The 19,839-nt window shown below is 37.4% G+C and overlaps 1 protein-coding gene and 1 long non-coding RNA gene across 3 annotated transcripts in view; one reads left to right on the forward strand and one right to left on the reverse strand.

Moving 5' to 3' along the window:
• LOC138832061 (uncharacterized) overlaps positions 1-19,839 on the forward strand; it is a 170,673-nt gene that overhangs the window by 110,022 nt on the left and 40,812 nt on the right. Inside the window, exon 6 of the long non-coding RNA XR_011373495.1 lies at positions 9,453-9,509. This is a non-coding gene — a long non-coding RNA (uncharacterized lncRNA). The remainder of the gene's footprint in view (positions 1-9,452; positions 9,510-19,839) is intronic.
• Dsg1 (desmoglein 1) overlaps positions 1-19,839 on the reverse strand; it is a 93,850-nt gene that overhangs the window by 47,913 nt on the left and 26,098 nt on the right. The window contains exon 1 of one of the 2 annotated variants that reach the window (XM_070029394.1): positions 13,461-13,612. The exons of the other annotated variant lie outside the window; for it this stretch is intronic. The gene's annotated coding sequence lies outside the window, so the exon portion shown is untranslated. Of the gene's footprint in view, positions 1-13,460; positions 13,613-19,839 lie in introns of those variants that run through there. 2 annotated transcript variants of the gene reach the window in all.

Raw genomic sequence — 19,839 nt, forward strand, 5'->3', positions numbered from 1 at the left:
AGGCTGAGATCTAGGATTGTGGTTCATAGCCAGCCTGGGCAGGAAAGTCCATGTGACTCTTATCTTCAATAAACCACTAGAAATCTGGTGCTGTGACTCAAGAAGTAGAGTGCTAGCCTTGAGCTGAGGAGCTGAGGGACAGCACCCAGGCCCAAAGTTCAAGCTCAACTGACAATAAATAAATAAATAAATAAATAAATAAATAAATAAAGCAAGCTACTTTAGAACCACAGATCTTTTAAACTGGTGCTGTGATTGAGCTGAAGACACAAGTTTTTCAAAGAAAATATGAGCCTTGCTGGGTGTCAGTGGCTCACATATAATCCTAGTTGCCGACAAGGCTGAGATCAGGAATTGCAGGTCAAAAGCAGCCTGGGAAGAAAAATATTTGACACTTTATATCCAAAATAACAAGCAAAAGCAAGGTTTGGTTGAAGTTGTAGAGTGCAGGCTAAGCAAGCCAAGAGGGCAAAGAACCTGAGTTCAAATCCTTGAACCAACAAATGACTAATGCATTAATGTGCATTATGTGTCCCACAAATGTTTAATGTGTCTGCAATTAGATTTTGTTCTTTGGACACAATATCACATAAAATCTAGAGAAGTATTTCTAAGATTATAACTATTTAGGACCATACATAGACATGTTTAAGTTCTCTTCAAGAAGTTTATTTTCCTCATTAAATTTTACATTGATTTACTGATGTGCTAAATAAAATGTTATTAGGCCTGGTATATAGGATTGGGGAAGAATGCAGGCAAAAATAAATATAGCATGAATGCCTTTTTAGCTGCAAAAACTAGAAGCTTCTCCTTAACTTGATTCTTAAATGACTGTGTTCTATTGCATATTTGATGGAAAAATTATAAAAGCTATTAAACTTTTAGAGTTCCAAAATAAATGTATTGAAAGATTCATTTAACAATATTGTTTAATATTCAAAATAACTGAATATAAGTTCTGAATATGAAAATACAGTATGTAATGGGAATTTCTGGCAGTGAGTGCACCTATCATATACATTTTTCTTCATTAGAGGTGGCAGATCAACATATGTTCTCATTTAATGAAAAGAGTTAACAACTTCCTTAATTTCTAAACTTAAACTGCCTTGTATTTTATATGATATGTTCCCTTCTTTTCTACTCATTATGATGTTAATCAACCCACTATCTTTTGAAATGTTTTTCAAAGGACATTATAAATAGTTTATTTAACTCTCTTCAGTAGCTTATTTAAGAGGCTCTGACCTTTAAAATGAAAGATTATTAAAACTTGTCAAAACAGTGAATGCTTTATGTTCTGGGTCATATCTGTAGGCAACCTTGTTAGCATGAAGAATGTAGTCGATTTTGACAGCCTTCAATGAAAAATTTAGTACAAGGTGACAATTTTATCCATGTTTTCCACCTAACTTAAGAGTCTTTTTCTTTCTAGGGGCTATTAACACATCAAGATGGTATTTGTAGAATGTAGTTAGGTAATGATCTCCCATAACACTGGGAAGTTATTGAATTATGAGGTTAATGTATGACAGTTTTCCAAAATTGACCTGAAAGAAGGATTGACATGAAGATAGAGATAGATAGCTGCCAAACTTTATGCTGGGGTGAATATTCGGTTAAAACACTAAGATCTTCATTTTGAAATGAAGTTCAAGTTATATGGATTTTCTTCTGCTGCCTAACTTTAGAAATATCTCTCAGCTAGACACATAAGCATGGGACCTCACATTAAACACGTGAATTGAATAAAACTTGCGCAACTCAAGAAGGATTTGCCTACTGTTCTATGATCATTGTTATCTTACTATGCTACTAGCTACCACATTTGCCTTATGTCAATATTACTATCATTTTGCTAAATTAATAGGTATGCTTCATAGATGTACTCAACAAGAACTTGTTCCTCTTGTATTTCTCTGAGTAGGTGTGTCCAGTTAACATTATACTGTACTTATTATTTCTTTGTACCAACATATGTTACTCACATAGAACTTAGTTTGGCAGACAAAGCACTTCAAATACTTTAAACACATAAAAACATTATGAAAATAAATAAAATTTAAGCATATTTTTGTAGCAATATTCAAATAAGTTATGACTAAATTATACTTTAAAGGGAATTGCTATTGTGTCAGGTCACGGAAGCCTTTTCTACAAAATAGAAATGTTATGTTATAGAGGAATGAGGCTGCTCCTTTTAACAGTTTGTAATTCTGGGAAATAAATATTTTGTAGTTAATAAGAAAATTTAAGTGAAAGGAAACTTTGGAATGGTGTTGAAAAAGTTGCACAATTTGCTCCTAATGTAATGCATAGTTCCCCCTGTGAGTTTTGTCTACTGAACTCTTGTATGAAACTGCAGCTTTTACAGACCCCAGTGATTATCATGCAATATGTAGTCCATCAATATTTTGTTTTATTTTATTTTTTTTGTTGTGGGGCCTGAACTCTAGGCCTGGGCGCTGTCCCTCAGCTCTTCAGCTCAAGGCTAGCACTCTACCACTTGAGCCACAGCCCCACTTCTGGCTTTTTCTGCTTATGTGGTGCTGAGGAATCAAACCCAGGGCCTCATTCATGCAAGGAAAGCACTCTACCACTGAGCCACCTTTTCAGCCACCATAAATATTTTAGAGGGGTCCAATTTTATGTTTGGGAACAATCATCAGTTTTCTTTATTGCTGCCATTTTTAGTATATACAAAAATATATTTAATATATATATATATTAATAGAGAGAGAGAGCTGAAATGGGTGAAGAGGACTAGTCCAAAGTCAGACCAAGCTTCTGATTCCTTCTGTACCTTCTACCTTGCCTAGCTTCTCAACCTGAGATTCCATGGATCTCAATTCTCAATTCATAAATCTCAAATTTCAACTGAGATTTCCCAAATTTCAATTTCACATCTCAATTCAGATATAAGACTCAAAGTTCCATAACCTAACAATCTGATTGATAAAGATATTACCCAGACATTTCTAAGATAAATGAAAAAAACCTGTATTTTTACAATTATGAAAAATGGAAAATGTAGCCTATAATTAAAATATTGGTTTAATAATTGAAGTATAAGGTGAAAGATTTATTGTTTTTCTTATTATGAAAAAAATGTCTACTCAGTGTTGTCTGTAATACTGATTTTTAAGATTCAGAGTTATTATTTTGAAGGGGCTGTTATTGCTACTCAGTTTCTAGTGACTGCATTACTACACACACTATTCTCTTTTTGTTAAAAAAATAGAAACATATTAGGAAATTAAAATCTTTTACATTATATTTATATTAAAGATCTGCCCTAAAATGGACATAAATAATTTACTAAAAAGAGAATTTTATATCTAAGAGGACATAATATATTAGTTGTTAACAGTAATTAGTTCATTAAGAGCTTACATCATTTCATAATTTGAAATAAAAGTATCTATCACTTATACGTTTTTCCTGTGAATTCATACTGAAGGGAAAGGCATAAAATTATAAAGTAAATGGGAAGAACCAGAAATACTTTGATACTAAATATATATATATATATATATATATATATATATATATATATATATATATATATATATATATAAACTCGTTACCCCTAAATAGCAAATACTTGATTTTGTGCATATGAGTGTATGTAATTTTATGAAGCTATATGTATCAGATAGATAACACAGTACAGAGTTGTGGGACATCTCATCTTGGCTCAAATCCTGGTTCAGCCATTCCCTGCCTGTGTGGCCTTGGGAAAATGTGACCCACTTATGCCTCAGCTCCTTCTTGGTAACTAAGGCTAATAACAACATTTACCTCATATGTAGAAGAATTACATGATTTAATATACACTAGATACTGAGCTCATGCCAAGTAAATGTTAGCTACTATCATCATCATCATCATCATCATCATCATCATCATCATCATCATCATCATCATCATCATCATCACCACACAGGCAATGTACCTAATAAAGGGTACACAGCTGTAATTTTAATTTCCATTGCTTTTAACATGTTGACTGGATTAATGTGGATTAATTTGTGTATGACATAATTGCTATATTTGTTTCCCCCATCTCCTTGGTGCATTGAATTAACTTACATATTTCTTTAGTGTGTATGTGAATACACTGGGTGCTATTTCTTGTGAGGGGTATGCTTAAAAAAAGGTTGAAGGTTTCCCCAGGAATTTTGTGGGCGTTACTAAGTTCTTCCCACCCCCCGCTAGCCCCAAGTGAACAATGAGTAGTAAAACTGGCTCCAGGGATGGATGAGGAGTGAAGATAATGGCATAACTAGCTTGGGAGAGCAGGTGATCACCTCAGGGAGAGACTGGGTGAGGAGCAGAGGTGGTGGGTGGAGAGATTGTCAGGGTGGAGCTGGAGGAGACCCAGAACAAGCAGCAACCTGTGCTAAGACTCTGGGCTGGGCTCAGGCCTTATGGAGGCCTTGAAGGCTTTGCTGCCATTAGACATGCTTGGTACTCAAAGGAAAGGGGTGCGGGTAGAGAGAAGTGAGAAAAGCACGGTAAAGTACGCTGAAACTTGCATAGCATGGTATGTGCTCCTGAGTTGAAAACGTGCTAGGAATAAAAGATAAGACATAAGGAAGGGCTTGGAAGGTGGCTCAGTGGTAGAGCGCTTGCCTTGCATGCATGAGGCCCTGGGTTCGATTCCCCAGCACCACATAAGCAGAAAGAAAAAAAAGCTAGAAGTGGTACTGTGGCTCAAGTGGTAGAGTGGTAGCCTTGAGCTGAAAAGCTGAGGGACAGTGCCCATGCCCAGAGTTCAGGCCCCACAACCGGACCCCCCCAAAAAAAGACATAAGGAAATGTGAAAAACATTAGGTAGGGAGAGCTAAAAAAAAAAAAAAAAAAGAGGTTAGCAACAATTTAATGCACTAGACTTATAGAGACTCAAGATGGGGTATTCATGTGCCTAAAACCAATTAAGAGCTAAATGGAACAATGGTAATCAAAGCGATGCTGTCATTCATGCTTTACACTGTATGTGTTTAAGAACATAAAACTGTTGCTGCAAGGGCAAAGTCCAAAATTTGGTTTCTGGAGCAGATGGTGAGCTCTGTTTAATTGAAGTGCTCAGAAAGAACGGAAGACGCATAAAGGGTAATGGTTCCGATTTTCAATGTGACTTCTCAAAGGAGATATAAATTCTCCCCCAAAAACTAGCCAAAAGTTAGAGTTATCTACTTACTGGAAATGGTAAGTTGTGGAACAGCAATGGAGGACATTCTGTGGGGAAAAGGAATAAGTACTTTTGGTTCATTTACTTCTAATTTTACCTGATGGGGTCAATATGGGCTAACACTTGCCAGATTGTTACAACTCCATATTCTTTAACCTACTCAAGCATGCCTCAGATTTCTTGGAGGAACTCATCCAACTGCTCATGTGCAGATCTGATGGGGGAACTCATACAGCACTGAGCTTCCCCAGAAAATGTTCATCTGTCTGCAGGGGGTAAAATGGAAGTATCAGATTAATGCAGTGCATTATCGTATCTTTTAAAACATTTTTTCTGCCAATATTGAGATGTGAACTCAGGGCAATGCCATTCAGCTGATTTGCTAATGTCTGGTGTTCTGAGCCCTGTTTCTACTTATGGCTTTTTATCTGGTTAATTTGAGATAAGAATCTCAGTTCTTAAGATGGGGTTACCCACGTTTGCTCCAAACTTGGATTCTCAAATTTCAGCTTCTTCAGTAGCTAGGATCATAGGCATAAGCCATTGCCACTTGGAATATGATACCTTTGAGAAGTGAAGTTTTTTTGAATCAGTCTACTTAAATCGCAGACGTGAATAGACTGGGAAGAGTTGTTGACACCCAGAGCTCTTAAGTGTGCTTTGTTTTCTAGGAACCTGAGCCCAGTTCTACCTGCCTGTCCCTAATCTTAAAATGAAGTCTTGCTTGGCTTCACAAACCACATATAGATTATTTAAGTTGTTGTAAATAACTTTGCTTGATTATTTGAAAAAGTTTCAAAAGTTACTAGAAGGAAGTAAACTTACTTAACCATTTAAGAACTTGTAAAGTGTTTTTACATAGAGAACTAGTTAGTATTTAGTAATTATAATGAAAAAATTGCATAAAATGTTTGCTCTCCTGTGTGTCCTCCTAAAATGCAAGGTAGAGCTGAGGTGGAGGAAGTAAAAGTTACTTCCCACAATCCAGTTGTGGGCATTCAATGCTGTATGTATGGAATTTGCTCACCAGAAATCGAGGTATGCATGGGAGATTGATGGGCAGTTGAGGAGAGAATAGTACCTGAGAAAAATGTCAGGAAAAAAATGGCCCAGGATTGGTTGTGACAGATGAAAAACCAATCATAAAAATGATTGACCATCAGAAAGCTTTGTCCCTTGATCTCAATGCATGTCCAATTTTAATAGAAAAGAAGGAACTGAATGTAAAACCACAGTAATATTTTCACTAAACTCTATAAACATATAATAATGTTATATGATTCTAAATTGGAAAAAAGTCTAATAACTCCTGTTTAGAGATGTTTCTTTGCAGACCCCATTGTGGCTTCTGCATTTTGAGGACTCCAGACAACACAGCTTCTAGGGGTTGTCAATAATTTGTGGTAGAAGCTAATGGTAATCTTGCAAAAATACCTCATCCCTGAGAACTGTATCCCACAGGAAAAAAATATCATCAGAGGGATATGACCAGAAAGATGGGGAAGAAAATGATGGGCTCATGAAGGACAAGTTTAAGAGCTTGCATCCTAGGTGTTCTCAGACACAGTAAGGTTTAGAATAGATTTTATATGCACAAATGGTCTTCTCGTAATAGCTCAGAAACAAGAGCCAGCCAAACAAGTTAGCAAAGTTTATGTGTAGGATGCCAGACCATTTATTGTATAAGATCAGTTATCTAAAGATGAAAATTAGTTGAATGAGATAGAAATGTTTTCTTTTTATCGCTCTCCCTTCCACCCATGCCCTCCTCCTGCCCCCTTTCCCCCCACCCCTGCCTTGGAAGCATAGCTTTGAAGAGTAGGCCTCGTTCTCGGTATCCTTTCTTTTCTCTCTCTGCTTTTGATTCCTATAAAGGGATCACCTTCCTTCTCTTATGCCCTTCCAACATGATGTTTCTCTCTACCTTGCCGTAGACCTAAAAGCAATGAAGCCAGCCCACAATGGACTGAAAACTATGAAACAAAGAGGCAAAATGAATCTTCTTCTCCTTTGCTTTTATTGAGTATTTTGTCACAGTGTGTGACATAGTAAGCTAAAAAGAAAAATAAAGATAAAGAAATATTTTTTGGAAGTAACACTGTGGCTCAAGTGGTAGAGCGCTCACCTTGAGCTAAAGAGCAAGGGACAGTGCCCAAGCCCAGAGTTCAAGCCCCACAACTGTCAATATCTCTATCTATCTATCTATCTATCTATCTATCTATCTATCTATCTATCTATCTATCTATCTATCTATCTATATCTATCTATCTATCTATCTATCTATCTATCTATCTATCTATCTATCTATCTATCTATCTATCTATCTATCTATCTATCTATCTATCTATCTATCTGTCTGTCTGTCTGTCTGTCTGTCTCTCTGTCTGTCTCTCTGTCTGTCTGTCTGTCTGTCTATCTATCTATCTATCTATCTATCTGTCTGTCTGCCTGAGAGATGAGAGTAAGGCTCAGAGTTGCAGTGCTGGAGATCAAAGCTAAGGCCTTGTGCATACTAGGAAAGCATTCTACCACTAATTGACATCCCAAACCCAGAAGTTCTGAAATCTTGCATTTGCTCACAATCTCATGTTTGTACATCATCATGGAAGATATACAGTGCCCTGTCTGGAACCTAGTGGGAATTTATTAAGTGCTTTTTGTATAATGGACTGAGTAGTCTCCACAAATCTCAGTTCAGCCAAACTGCCTCTCTATGACAGACTTCCTTAAACACACTTAAAGATCTAAAAACCCAAATGCCGCAGATACCAGCGCCCAGCTGTGAGACAGTCCCCTCTATAAGCATCATCTTTAAAGGAAGGAAATTATCTTCTCTCCTCCTCTGCTTTGCTTTTGTCACCAGAGAGGCATGGTAGGCTTTTGGTCTCTCTGAAGAAAGAATTAAGGGAGCAGAACACAGAGGAATTTTAACAAAGCAGGACTGATGAAAGCAAAAGTGTAAGTATATCCTCACAGCAAATTGACAGTGGGCAGCTTAACCAAGTCAGTCCTAAAATGTGTTTTGTGGACACACACACACACACACACACACACACACACACACACACACACACACACACACACACACACACACACACACACCTACCTCTCCTGAGGGAAAGAACTCTATGCAAACAGCTGTAGAACCCCTATAGAACCCAAAACTAGAGGAGGAAGTAACATTTAAAGGTCTTGTGGGTTCTCCTCTTCATCTTGAGCAAAAGAAAGCGAGAGTGACCACTGTAGAGTTTAATCTCTAATATTATGCCCAAAAAGCTGCCCATAGAGGCAGCTGTGTTTATAAGGAGTTTCATTTCTATAAGATAGTGAAGAGGGGGAGATTATTACCTAGAAAAATATTGTTTCCAGCTGTGGTGGGGCAGGCTGTAATCCCAGGTACTTGGTGGCTGAGGTCAGCCTGTGCAAGACTTTATCAGAAAATGAAATAAAACAATGAAATGAAATGATGAGCAAGTAGCACAGTGATAGAATGCTGTCTGGCATGCCCAAGGCCAGAGATTCCATCTGTAGGACCACATAGGTAAATAAGTAAATAAATAAATTTATTTTTCACATAGATTCTAACAATTTCTTTAAAATTTGGTCAAAACTTTCCATCCTGTGCTCACTTCCAGATTCTGCCACATACTTAACTCTAAAGGTTGAGCCTTTTTATTCACTAATGACTCTGATTATGTAGTTTCAGCTTCTTGGAATGTTTGTTTTTTTTTTTTTTTTTTTTTTTTGGTTGGTCATGGGGCTTGAACTCTGGGCTTGGGTGCTGTCCCTCAGCTCTTCAGCTCAAGGTGAGCACTCTACTGCTTGAGCCACAGCACCACTTCCGGTTTTCTAGTGGTTTATTGGAGATAAGAGTCTCATGGATTTTGTTGCCCAGGCTAGCATTGAACCGCCATCCTCAGATCTCAGCCTCCCGAATAGCTAAGATTACAGGTGTGAGCTACCAGCGCCCAGCTCTTGGAATGTTTTGTTCTAGGTTCCCATTTGTTTCTTCAGCCTTAAGAGTTCTTTGTTATTCTTTATGATGCATCTCAGCTGGTTTCTCCTCTTTGCAATTTTTCCTGGCTCCTTGGCAAAAACTAGTGGTTCAGTGCCCATTTCTACTACAACACTTAATGTATTCTGATATGTTACTATGTGCTGCCAATCGATTTTCTCCTCTGCTGGACTGCATTGCTTTTGTTGTTGCTGTTGTTTCCAGTGTTAGGTATTAAACCTAGGATCTTGTCTTTCCTAGGTAAGCAGTCTACCACAGAAGGACATCACGGCTGTATTTTGCGAAGCAAAGGCAAAGGTGAGAATGCATAGTAAGAGGTCCTCGAAAGTGAATGTCTGATTGATAGAGGAAATATAAATCTATATGCTCTAATTCTTGCCTAAGTGATCTATCAATCTGGTTATCTATCCACCTATCTATATTAAAAAGATGTTTCATCATGGTATTTCTATACATACATGTAATGTACTTTGACCAAATTCATCCTTTCAATTTCTTATCATTTGCACTACCACCTTTTAAGCAATTTTAATAGGTCTCATTATCCTATTTTCATATATGTGTATAAAGTACTTCAATCATATTTACTCTTTCTTCATTCTCTTCTTTGGCCCACCTACTCCCACTAGTAACCCATCCTCAAACAGTCTCCATTTTATACCCCTGTCATTTTTCTTGTGAGATCTAAATTAATCTTACCTAAGTTATTTTTTCCTGTTATTGTTCTTGTTCAACAATATTTCAGCTTGGGTCTGAGATAATTTGACAGGGGTATCTGACTGTACATTAAAAAAGAATGAGATTTCTTCTCTGCCTTGTGATTCCAAGCCCTTAAAAATAGCTTATTGAAAATAGATTCTTGGCCAAATGCCCTACTGAAGATTATAATTTTTTTCCTCAGGTAATCTATTTATTGCTTTGGAAAGTAGAGTGGGACTATGTTAACATCTTATTTTGATTCATATCAAACGTCTCTAAAACAGGATTATAAGTGAGTGTTGTCAGACTTAAACGAATAAATACAAGTAAATATTGACAACTAACTCTTGCCAGGATTTTTTTGCAAAAACTAGATGGTAAGAAACAATAAGGTAGCTGTGAGGAGAAGAAAGAAAATATTTTTGATGTATTAAGAAAGCTTTTTAGATGAGAGAGACAGCAGCCTGTTTGTATGCTTATGGTAATCATCCAGTAGACAGAGACATTTAAGAGAGATGGGTTTTGTATACATTGAGAGGTGAATCAGGAATAATTTGTCTCATCATTTTAAGGGAGATGCATGATAAACACAGAAATATCTTACCAAATATGAGGCTAGAATATATTACTACTGTTAGATTATTTGGACTTTGCCAGAAAACCACTCAGACATCCAGGTACAGAGAACAAAGAAAGGGTTATTGCTGGGAAAAGGGGCCGGCAAAACCCTTTCTCCCAAGGGAGAAGTGAGAAGAAGCACCAGCTATTGTCTCGTTGACCTATATAACTTAGGAGGTTTAGGGGGAGCTGGAACAGGCTAGGAGGTGGAGACCCTGGTGTGGACTGCAGGCCAGGGGATTCATCATGGCAAACTAGGATTTATGGCTGCTGTCCAAATAGTAGATAAGGGGTCCTGCAGTTGCCCAGACCTGAAGGTCACTCTAAGGGGCTCTTGTTGCCTTATATGGTGGTAGCTGCCCCAGAGAAGTGCCATCCCAAGGTAAAGGGGGTTAGAGGCTGATGATTTATTGCCTTTACTAAATGGGCCTAGTTTGCCTAGGAATGGAGCCTGCTAAGCTGTGGAGAGGGGAAGGAGCATGCTAAGCTAGAGGAAGGGAGCTCATTTCACTAACAACTACAGAATCTTATTTAAATTTATCTTGACATTCAAAAATATCGACATAAAATAAGAATGTTCGATATAAACATGAAGTACTTCCAGGACAAGGGATAGAATGGTAAGTGAAATCCTATTTTCAGTTTTCAGAGCTTCTCTGTAGGATATTGGCAGTATGAACCCCAGAACCAGGCTGATTTGAATCCTGGTTTATTAGACAACTTATTAGTTGTATATTTTAGGCAGATTATCTAAATTTGTAAATATACAGAACATCAAACTTAAGTTATAAAATTATAAATGAGTTATAACAAGAATGTGTAGCTTATATAAGTTATGCAAAATAAATAAGCTGATACATGTTTTAAATGTCTTATCTATAGTAATAGTATGTAAAGGGTTTTTTTTTTAGTTATCACTAGTCTAACATTATATGTCTAGTTTAATGGCAATAAGATAGAATGCCAAGGTTGATTAGAAGAGACCAGTGTTCTTAAAGGCTATAAGAAGACTCTGAATACTTTTCATAGAAACTGTATTTAAACAGACCTTGCAGAATCAATGAGTCCTGGCCAGGTATAGTATAGCCCAGCAGAAACTTCCATAAGCAAAGGCTCAGAATTGGACAGTACCAGGCATACATAAGCACATGGAGACCAGGCATGGAAAAGCTTACAGTAGGAAGTGATCACTAGAGACAGAGCTTCAGGGCCTTGGAGACTTGCTCTGGAGTTTGAACTTGGTCCTGCACACAGGGAGCCATCACAGCACTCACACACAGTGAATACAGGAAGTTGTAAAACCAGAGTCAACAGGAAATGGGCCCAGGCTTCCTGAACTCCATATCGTAACTCTATACTGGTCACCCTTTCCTTAGTTCAGTGACATATCCAGTCATTCCATCATCATTTTCTTAAATGTCTGTTGGTATATCTCAGTGTCAGCTAGGGCCAGGATGTGAAATCCATCCTGACCCCTCTAGGCAGGCTTTACAAACTCTTCTATAGCTCCACAGAGTGCTTCAAGCTACCCCTGACATGCATTTCTCCAGCTTCATTCTTTTAGACTAACCTACAGAACACAAACATACCAGGACAACAAAAAAGACTTAAAAATCAGTGAATAGTCACCAAGTTCTTATAACCCAATATGCTATTCATTTGCAATGAATCATTTGCAATTTTGGGAAATAAATTCACATTTTTTGTTGTTGAATATTGTGAGCCATTTGTTTCTTTTCCTTTTCTTTCCCTCCCTCACTTCCTTTCTCCCTTCTTTCATTTTTTCCTCCCTCCTTTCTTCCCTTCCTTCTTCCCTCCCTCCCTCCCTCCCTCCCTCTCTCTCCCTCCCTCTCTCTCCCTCCCACTCTCTCTTTCTTTCTTTCCTTCTTTCCTTCTTTCTTTCTTTCTTTCTTTCTTTCTTTCTTTCTTTCTTTCTTTCTTTCTTTCTTTCTTTCTTTCTTTCTTTCTTTCTTTCTTTCTTGTTTTCTTTTACGTGGAAAAGGAGGTCTCAAAAGCAACGATATTAAAATGTCCAATCAGTACCCAGATACCACCTTCTTGACCTCTTTCCAACATTTCAACTATAAGAGAAAAAAAGATGTTTAAGTGAAAGTCTGCTTTTCTGGTAAAGATGAAACCTAAGCCATTCAGGAAGATGTCTAAATTACAGTGTATTAGGTTAGTCATTAAAGTCATCCCTTGGAGCCAGTTACTTCCTTAGAGACAAACACCAATGCATGCATTCACCCACTGAAGCCATTTGGCTTTCTCCCACAGGACCCCTGTCATTCCCTACCTTGGTTCATGCAGCTGCCTCAGCAGAGGTCTCTCCTGCTCTGCCTACCACAGACTACCAGATCTCACCTCTTCTAAAGATGTTGCTCTTGGGGCTGGGAAGGTGGCTCAGTGGTAGAGTGCTTGCCTTGCATGCATGAGGCCCTGGGTTTGATTCCTCAGCACCACATAAGCAAAAAAAAAAAAAACTGGAAGTGGTGCTGTGGCTCAAGTGGTAGAGCACTAGCCTTGAGCTGAAGAGCTTAGGGACAGCACCCAGGCCCAGAGTTCAGGCCCCATGACCGGACCCAAAAAAATAAAAAAGAAAAAGAAAAAGAAAAAAGATGTTGTTCTTTCCAAAGACCTATTTTCGATAGGTTTTTATACTCAGAAGAAACACAGGTGATAGTTTACATGCATTTCCCTCTCCTCCCTTTTTTGCATATGTACATGCACACACATGTACACACATGTACATATATGTTACACACAGCCTCAAATGTAAGCCTCCAAGAAAAGGGTGTGCTTACTTATTTTTTCCAGCACCCTCCATGTTGGAAGTGATCTTTGAGACATAATTCATACACAGGGTGTGGTGTGTGAGACCTAACAAGATGCAACTTGCTGGATTCTGTGAGAAATAAAACAGAAACTTACCTAGCTTGATTGAGATCTTGGCGTAGCCTAGTGAAGTTGAAAGGAACCTACTTTTCTCAGTTGACTACAGCTACAAAACATATGAAAACTGCAGAAAAATTTTAGGAGTCAGATAAGTAAGTTTGTTATTTTTCCCCCTGAGCCTCTGGTTGTAGTGGGGCTAGGTACCTGATCCAAACTCTGAAAAGATACAAACCATGTAGTACTTGCACAAGAGAGTTACTATTTAACAAAGCAGTTTATGAATACAATGCATTTTGATTGCTGTCACCCTTTTCAATGTTCTCACCCATAAGCTTTGTGCAAAGAGACCGTGCAGCCTGTCACTATTTTCACAATGTGTTTATGGACCCATAAGTGGAGTGACTGGCAGTTCCTCACTGTGGATGATACTCCTAAGATGAGTATACTGTTGATTCATCACCCTATAATGCCAGTGGGACTTCTTAGCTCAGCTTGGAGTGAAAGAAGAACTTGAGGCTTCAAAACCTCCCAAGTGTCCTCATTTTTTATGACAAGTTCCTCATCTAGAATATCAGCTCCTGAGCATTTTTCATTTTCCTTTCTAGTTAGTGCTGCCCCTATAATGATCCATGGTATGGGAAGGTTGAAACAGGTCTCTCTGGCAGGTTCAAGACAATCTTCTCAGGCCCAAGGTGACAGTCACCCATTTCCATATTCAGAAAAGCAATAAATTATGCAACAATATCTACACCATAATATGGAAAGATTTTGTTTTTCTTAAACTAGACACTAATATTTACCTTCTGAGAAGAGAGAGCTGACGCAAAACCCTATCTTTCAGAATGGCATAAAAGATTGGCAATATCGAAAGATAAATGTGTCATCTGGGAGAAGTTTAGAGAGAAACGATGCAAATAGAATGAAAAAGAATTACAATGTACCTTCACAGAAAACTTTTATATAAGAAATAATGTTGATTGAAGGTTTAAAAATGGGGTGATAATGATTACAAACTTTCGTGAAGATGTTATTTTTAGAAAAATGAAAAGCAGAGCTGGATCTTGTATTCTTCTAAGTGAGAACTGCTTTGTTGACTTACTGAACAAATAGCTCTTCATTTAAAAACACACACACCAAACTAAAACTGCTTATTCAGTGATGCTGTTCACCAAAGGAATTATTCTTTGACTCTGGTTTTAGCTGGGTGTGGAAAGCTAATTTTCCCTGCTGGCTAGAAGCTTGGTGCGAGCCAGGTGAACACCCAGGTACACACAAAACAATTAGGTTAGACTCATTCTGAATACATTGGTTCCCATGAATAGGCTGAGGTTTACTGATCTGTCTTGCTTGAAATTGCTTAAAATGTAGACTTTGGAGTAGACAAGCAAGTGGTCAGGGAAAAAGACTATTAAGTTAGTGTCAACTAAATATCTAGGTACTCAGAGAACATAGAATAGCCATAGAAAATACTATTGGTTAGTATATTTTGATTTTTAATTAGTAATTATTTTAAATGAAAGAAATATTATTGCTCTAATTTCTGTCACACAAACTTGACTCTGGGACAAGATAGATATAATAGATACAATTCTAGAAATTCAATACTGAGAGTTGATGTTCTTAGGTACAGATACTTATCTCAATTTTCCATTAGATTTGCAAAACCAAGTAAGTATCCAGATGAGATTGTGTTCATCTAAAAAATTAAAAAGAACATTGATTTGAAGATGTCTTTCTTATTCAGCTTTTACAGACTGAAATGATTTCTGTAGAAGTAGAGTAGCATAGAATAGCTTTCTTGACATATTTGTTTTAAAGCTATAAATTGTTTTAGGTAACTGTGCAACATGAATATGGGCCATTCATTTTCAAAATGGTGGGCAGAAGGTCAAATCCTACCCATCATCTTGTTAGTACAGCTACAAATAGCTTGGGGGGAAAAAAGCACAACTCAAGAATTGTTATTTATTTCACAAGTACAAATAGTTCAAGGGTTTCTACTTAATTCCTAAAGTTTTGGAGTATTATTCCAACTCATAACCAAAGGGGTTATATTAAAAAGTTGATTTATGCATAGTATAATTTTGAGAATTATTTTTCTTGTAATAACTTTGATGTCTTGATCTTAAAAATATTTCATACACAGATATGACTAGGAAACGTTTACGGATTTTGTCTTTTCAAGGAAAGGTGTATACTGACACAAACTTGTTTTCAGACATTTGAAGGGGTGAAATTGTTACAAAAGAAATGTGCCACTTTACCTGGCTTTTGTAATTATAAGCTTTCTGTGTACATCACCATTATAATAACAATAATTTTTTTCTTTCACAACACAGAGAAATGTCGGAGATTTTCAGAATGACTTTATTGGCCTACAAAATATAATTGGGCTATAAAAAAGTATTTTCATTTTTTGTGTGCTGGTCCTAGGGCTTGAACTTGGGGTCTGGGTGCTGTCCCTGTTTTTATGCTAAATGCCAGCATTCTACCACTTGAACCACAGTTCTACTTCTGGCTTTTTGGTATTTTCATAGACTTTCCTGCCTGGGTTAGCTTGGACCATAATCCTTAGATCTCAGCTTCCTGAGTAGCTAGGATTACAACCATTAGCCACCAGCACCTGGGTCATATTCCAATTTTGGTAGATTATTTTTAAAGTTACTTTTAGGACCAGTGCAGCAGCTCATGCCTGTAAGTTCAGCTATTTGAAAGGCTTAAGTAGGAGGATCATAGTCAAGTCTAGCCTGAACTGAATTTGGAAACCTAAAATAAAACTAATGCAAAATGTGCTTGTTTCATTTGGTAGCGTACCTACCCTTAATTCATGCACCAGTATTGACAAAAATAAGTAAATAAGTAAATGGGAAAATCAATTAATTTTTAAAGGAAGTAAGAGAAATAAAGAGTTCCATGAAAAAGTTTTGACTAGAGGCTGCTAAAACGATCAGAAATCATTGTTGACTTATGATAGGGAGACCTCTGCTCTTGTATCAAGCAAATGATTCATTTCAATAATCTTAGTTTCATTTTCCTCACCTAGGAAACAGGAGAGCCACAAACCAATCCTCACTTATTTCACAGGGGTTTGTTTATAATGACTTAGAAGGATCTTGAAATTCTTAGAATATGCAGTATAAATGTAATGTTATCTTAACATTCTACAGAATGTTAACATAGTAGAGGGTTTTTTTTAACACAATACTTATGTATTTTTTCTAAAATTCCATAATGTGAATTTTCTCCTGAATGTACTCCACATATCCACCTTTGCCTGCTTATGCATGCATTCATTCATTCTCTACCGATCGACCACACTGAGCTGCAGAGTGGTCACAGGATGTCCTCAAGTCCTCCATTCAGAACATCAGCTAGCTCACAGACCTATTTGTAGTCTCAGGTTATAGTAATAGGAAACCACACTTTTCACAAGCATCTGAGGACTTGTATTATTCATTCCATTTCAAATTCATTTTCTTCTAGTTTTTTTTCCCTACAAGTACTATCTAATTTTAAAGACCTGATTTACTCTATGCCCTTTCTGTTAGATTTTCAAAGCCTGAAGACTGAATTTGTCTTTCCCACTTGTTTCCTGTAGAAGACTGAGTTTGTCCCTATTTTGAGTCAACCTTTTGTCCTGTGGAGTTGCCAGACTTTCAGGTTTGAGTTACAGTTTTAAAATCTCTGCTATTGGGCTGGGAAGGTGGCTCAGTGGTAGAGCACTTGCCTTGCATGCATGAGGCCCTGGGTCGATTCTTCAGCACCACATAAGCGGCAGCAAAAAAAAAAAAAAAAAAGAAAAGCCGGAAGTGGATCTGTGGCTCAAGTGGTAGAGTACTAGCCTTGAGCTGAAGAGCTGAGGGACAGAGCCCAGGCCCAGAGTTCAGGCCCCATGACCAGACCCCCCCCCCCCACCAAATAAAATAAAATAAAATCTCTGCTATTTGTATTTCTGAGTCTCAGTAACATGGAACAATAACAAAAACTCATTAATATTTTGTTGAAAATTTGAATGATATACTATATTTGCAGTTATGCTATATTTGCAGTAGATACAATAAACGCTCAAAATGGCAGCTATTTCTTCTTTGTGAATTGTTAAAAAGAAGATTCCATAAAATCATATATAAAAGTGCTGTGTGAGAACTCAGTATATCATTTACAACTGAAATGATTAGTATCTACCTGAGAATCTTCAACCATTGCCAGAGCACAGCTCTAAACTCCTGGGCTCACCCATCAGAAAGGCAACTAAAAGAAGAATATCAAGGGATGTAAGAAATGCAGTGTTTTTGGAACATTGCTGCATTACAGTTGGAGTATACATAGCTAGAAACACCCAGGGAAATTATTTGGTACTGTCTTTGGTGCTTTTGTAACAGACTACTTCAGTCTGAACATTTAATAATGAATAGAGATTTCTTTCTTAACAGTTCTGGAGGCTGAGAAGTGTAGGGTCTCTGCTTCATGTGGCATGAGCCTTTGTAATATACCATCTTGTGGTGAAAGGTAGAGGGACTAAGGGGTCTGTAGAAAAGAGGGGAGAGATGGATGCTAAAAATGCCACTTACAATAAATATTACATGAAATGTTGATTAAATATGATTATGTGTAATAGTGTTTCAAGTTAAGATATTCAACTTTATTTGGGGTTTTTTTTTGGGGGGGGGACAGGTCTTACTTTTGCTTTTCTAAATAACATTTTGTATTCCTTGGGACTGCTTAATGGAAGCAAGCTAGCAAAACACAGTGCAATGCTCTTAACCTTATATCCAGAGACATTTAGAGTCATCCCCATTAGAAAAGCAATTTAAAGGCGGCCTTCCTAGATTTTGGAGGACAGAAAGTCTCCTAGTCTTCAGTCACATGTGTCCCACTTACCTGAGGCACAATTATGTGGATGGAATTCCTATGATATAGCAGGTGTATTCAAAGAGGTCAGGCATGCTTTATAAGTAACTGCATAAGGAGTGTATAAGGAACACTTAACATGGGTATCATCTACCAGTGGTGAAAACTAAGTTTTCATTACCTCCTTGAGTTCCCATTGCCTCATCCTGGAAGGCTACAGAGCAGAGTTGGATTACATTGGAAAGTCAGAAATTAAGTGGAGGGATGGATGCCATGCTGTTGGTGTGTCTGAGCTGATTAACTCCTGGGCAAAGAGGACACAGACAAATGGGTAGCTCAGACAGGTTGCTTCTTTCTCTGCTGGCTTTGGGCAAGTCCTGCATGTATGGATTTGACTAGAAGGAGGAGACAGGAAACAAGTCAATGCATCTGAGATGCAAACCTGAAAATTTCCAGGTGACTGAATAGCATAGCTAAATTCCTGCCTGATAACTTCCGTTTTCTTGAGCACCAGAAATGAGCTTGATGCTATACAAGATTCACTTCACATCCCACCCTCTGAGATTATGGGAAGTTTATTTGCTTTATATATTTGCTGCTTTGGCAAGCTTATTGTGAGAATTAGTGTGTTGTGAAAGCTAGATTTGCACTAAATTTGATTAAAAGCAGAACCTAAGTGGCTCACAAAGCAGCTCACTAATGTTTCCTCGGTTGTTCAAGTGTTTAAGTTTTCTGAACTTGGCAGATGATTTCTGCCACTAGTTTTCCCGTCTGTGCATTGCAAAATCGAGAGCTGTTCTCACTGGGCACTTTCCAAATGGATCTCTTTACAACTTCAATGTTATAAACCTTTTATCCTGGCCTTTAGATCACCTCCTGTCTCCGGCATTTGCTTTAAATCGGTCATTCTTACCTTTATAATCCTAATGACCTTCCGTTCCTCAAGTCTTTAATTTTCCTGTGAGACAATTATTAATTACTTACATGAATCCTTCCATTGTTTCTTATATTCTTCCTTTTTTCTCTCATTTTCTCCATACTACAATCACATCTGATTTTCTCCTTTGTGTATTTGTGTTCACTCATTCTTACACAGTTCAATATCCAGCTTTAAGCAGCTCTCTTGTTCTTTGTCTTATATTTTCTCTTATTCAAGCCCATTTCACAAAATATAGAATAGAGCAGTCCAGTTTCTCTTTCTCTCTCTGAATGTCCTTATCCAAATCCACAGATGGTTGCATGGTTGAGTAGTGTTAGCAAGGAATAGGATATTTTTAAAAGAATTTTGAAGTTATTAAATTCAAAGGTGGGAAGAAAGAGAAAGATTAGATGAACTGCTACCACACCACGATTTCCAGATACATTCTAGGCTACTGTTCCATCTTTGACTTCAGGTCCAAGCTTGGTGATTTTCCTAAGCTTTGAAAAATACCCCAGAAAAATCTCTACTATTTACTAGAGAAAGATTGAAAATAAGAAAAGACAAGTAACTTCAGGGAAGAACAATAACAGAAGAGTGAAGGAAACTAGAAAGGAAAGATAGGAGAATATAGCAAGGCTAAAG

This window comes from Dipodomys merriami, unplaced genomic scaffold (genome assembly GCF_024711535.1).
Source record: "Dipodomys merriami isolate MVZ:Mamm:240054 unplaced genomic scaffold, mDipMer1.0.p SCAF_2, whole genome shotgun sequence".
Taxonomy (NCBI): domain Eukaryota; kingdom Metazoa; phylum Chordata; class Mammalia; order Rodentia; family Heteromyidae; genus Dipodomys; species Dipodomys merriami.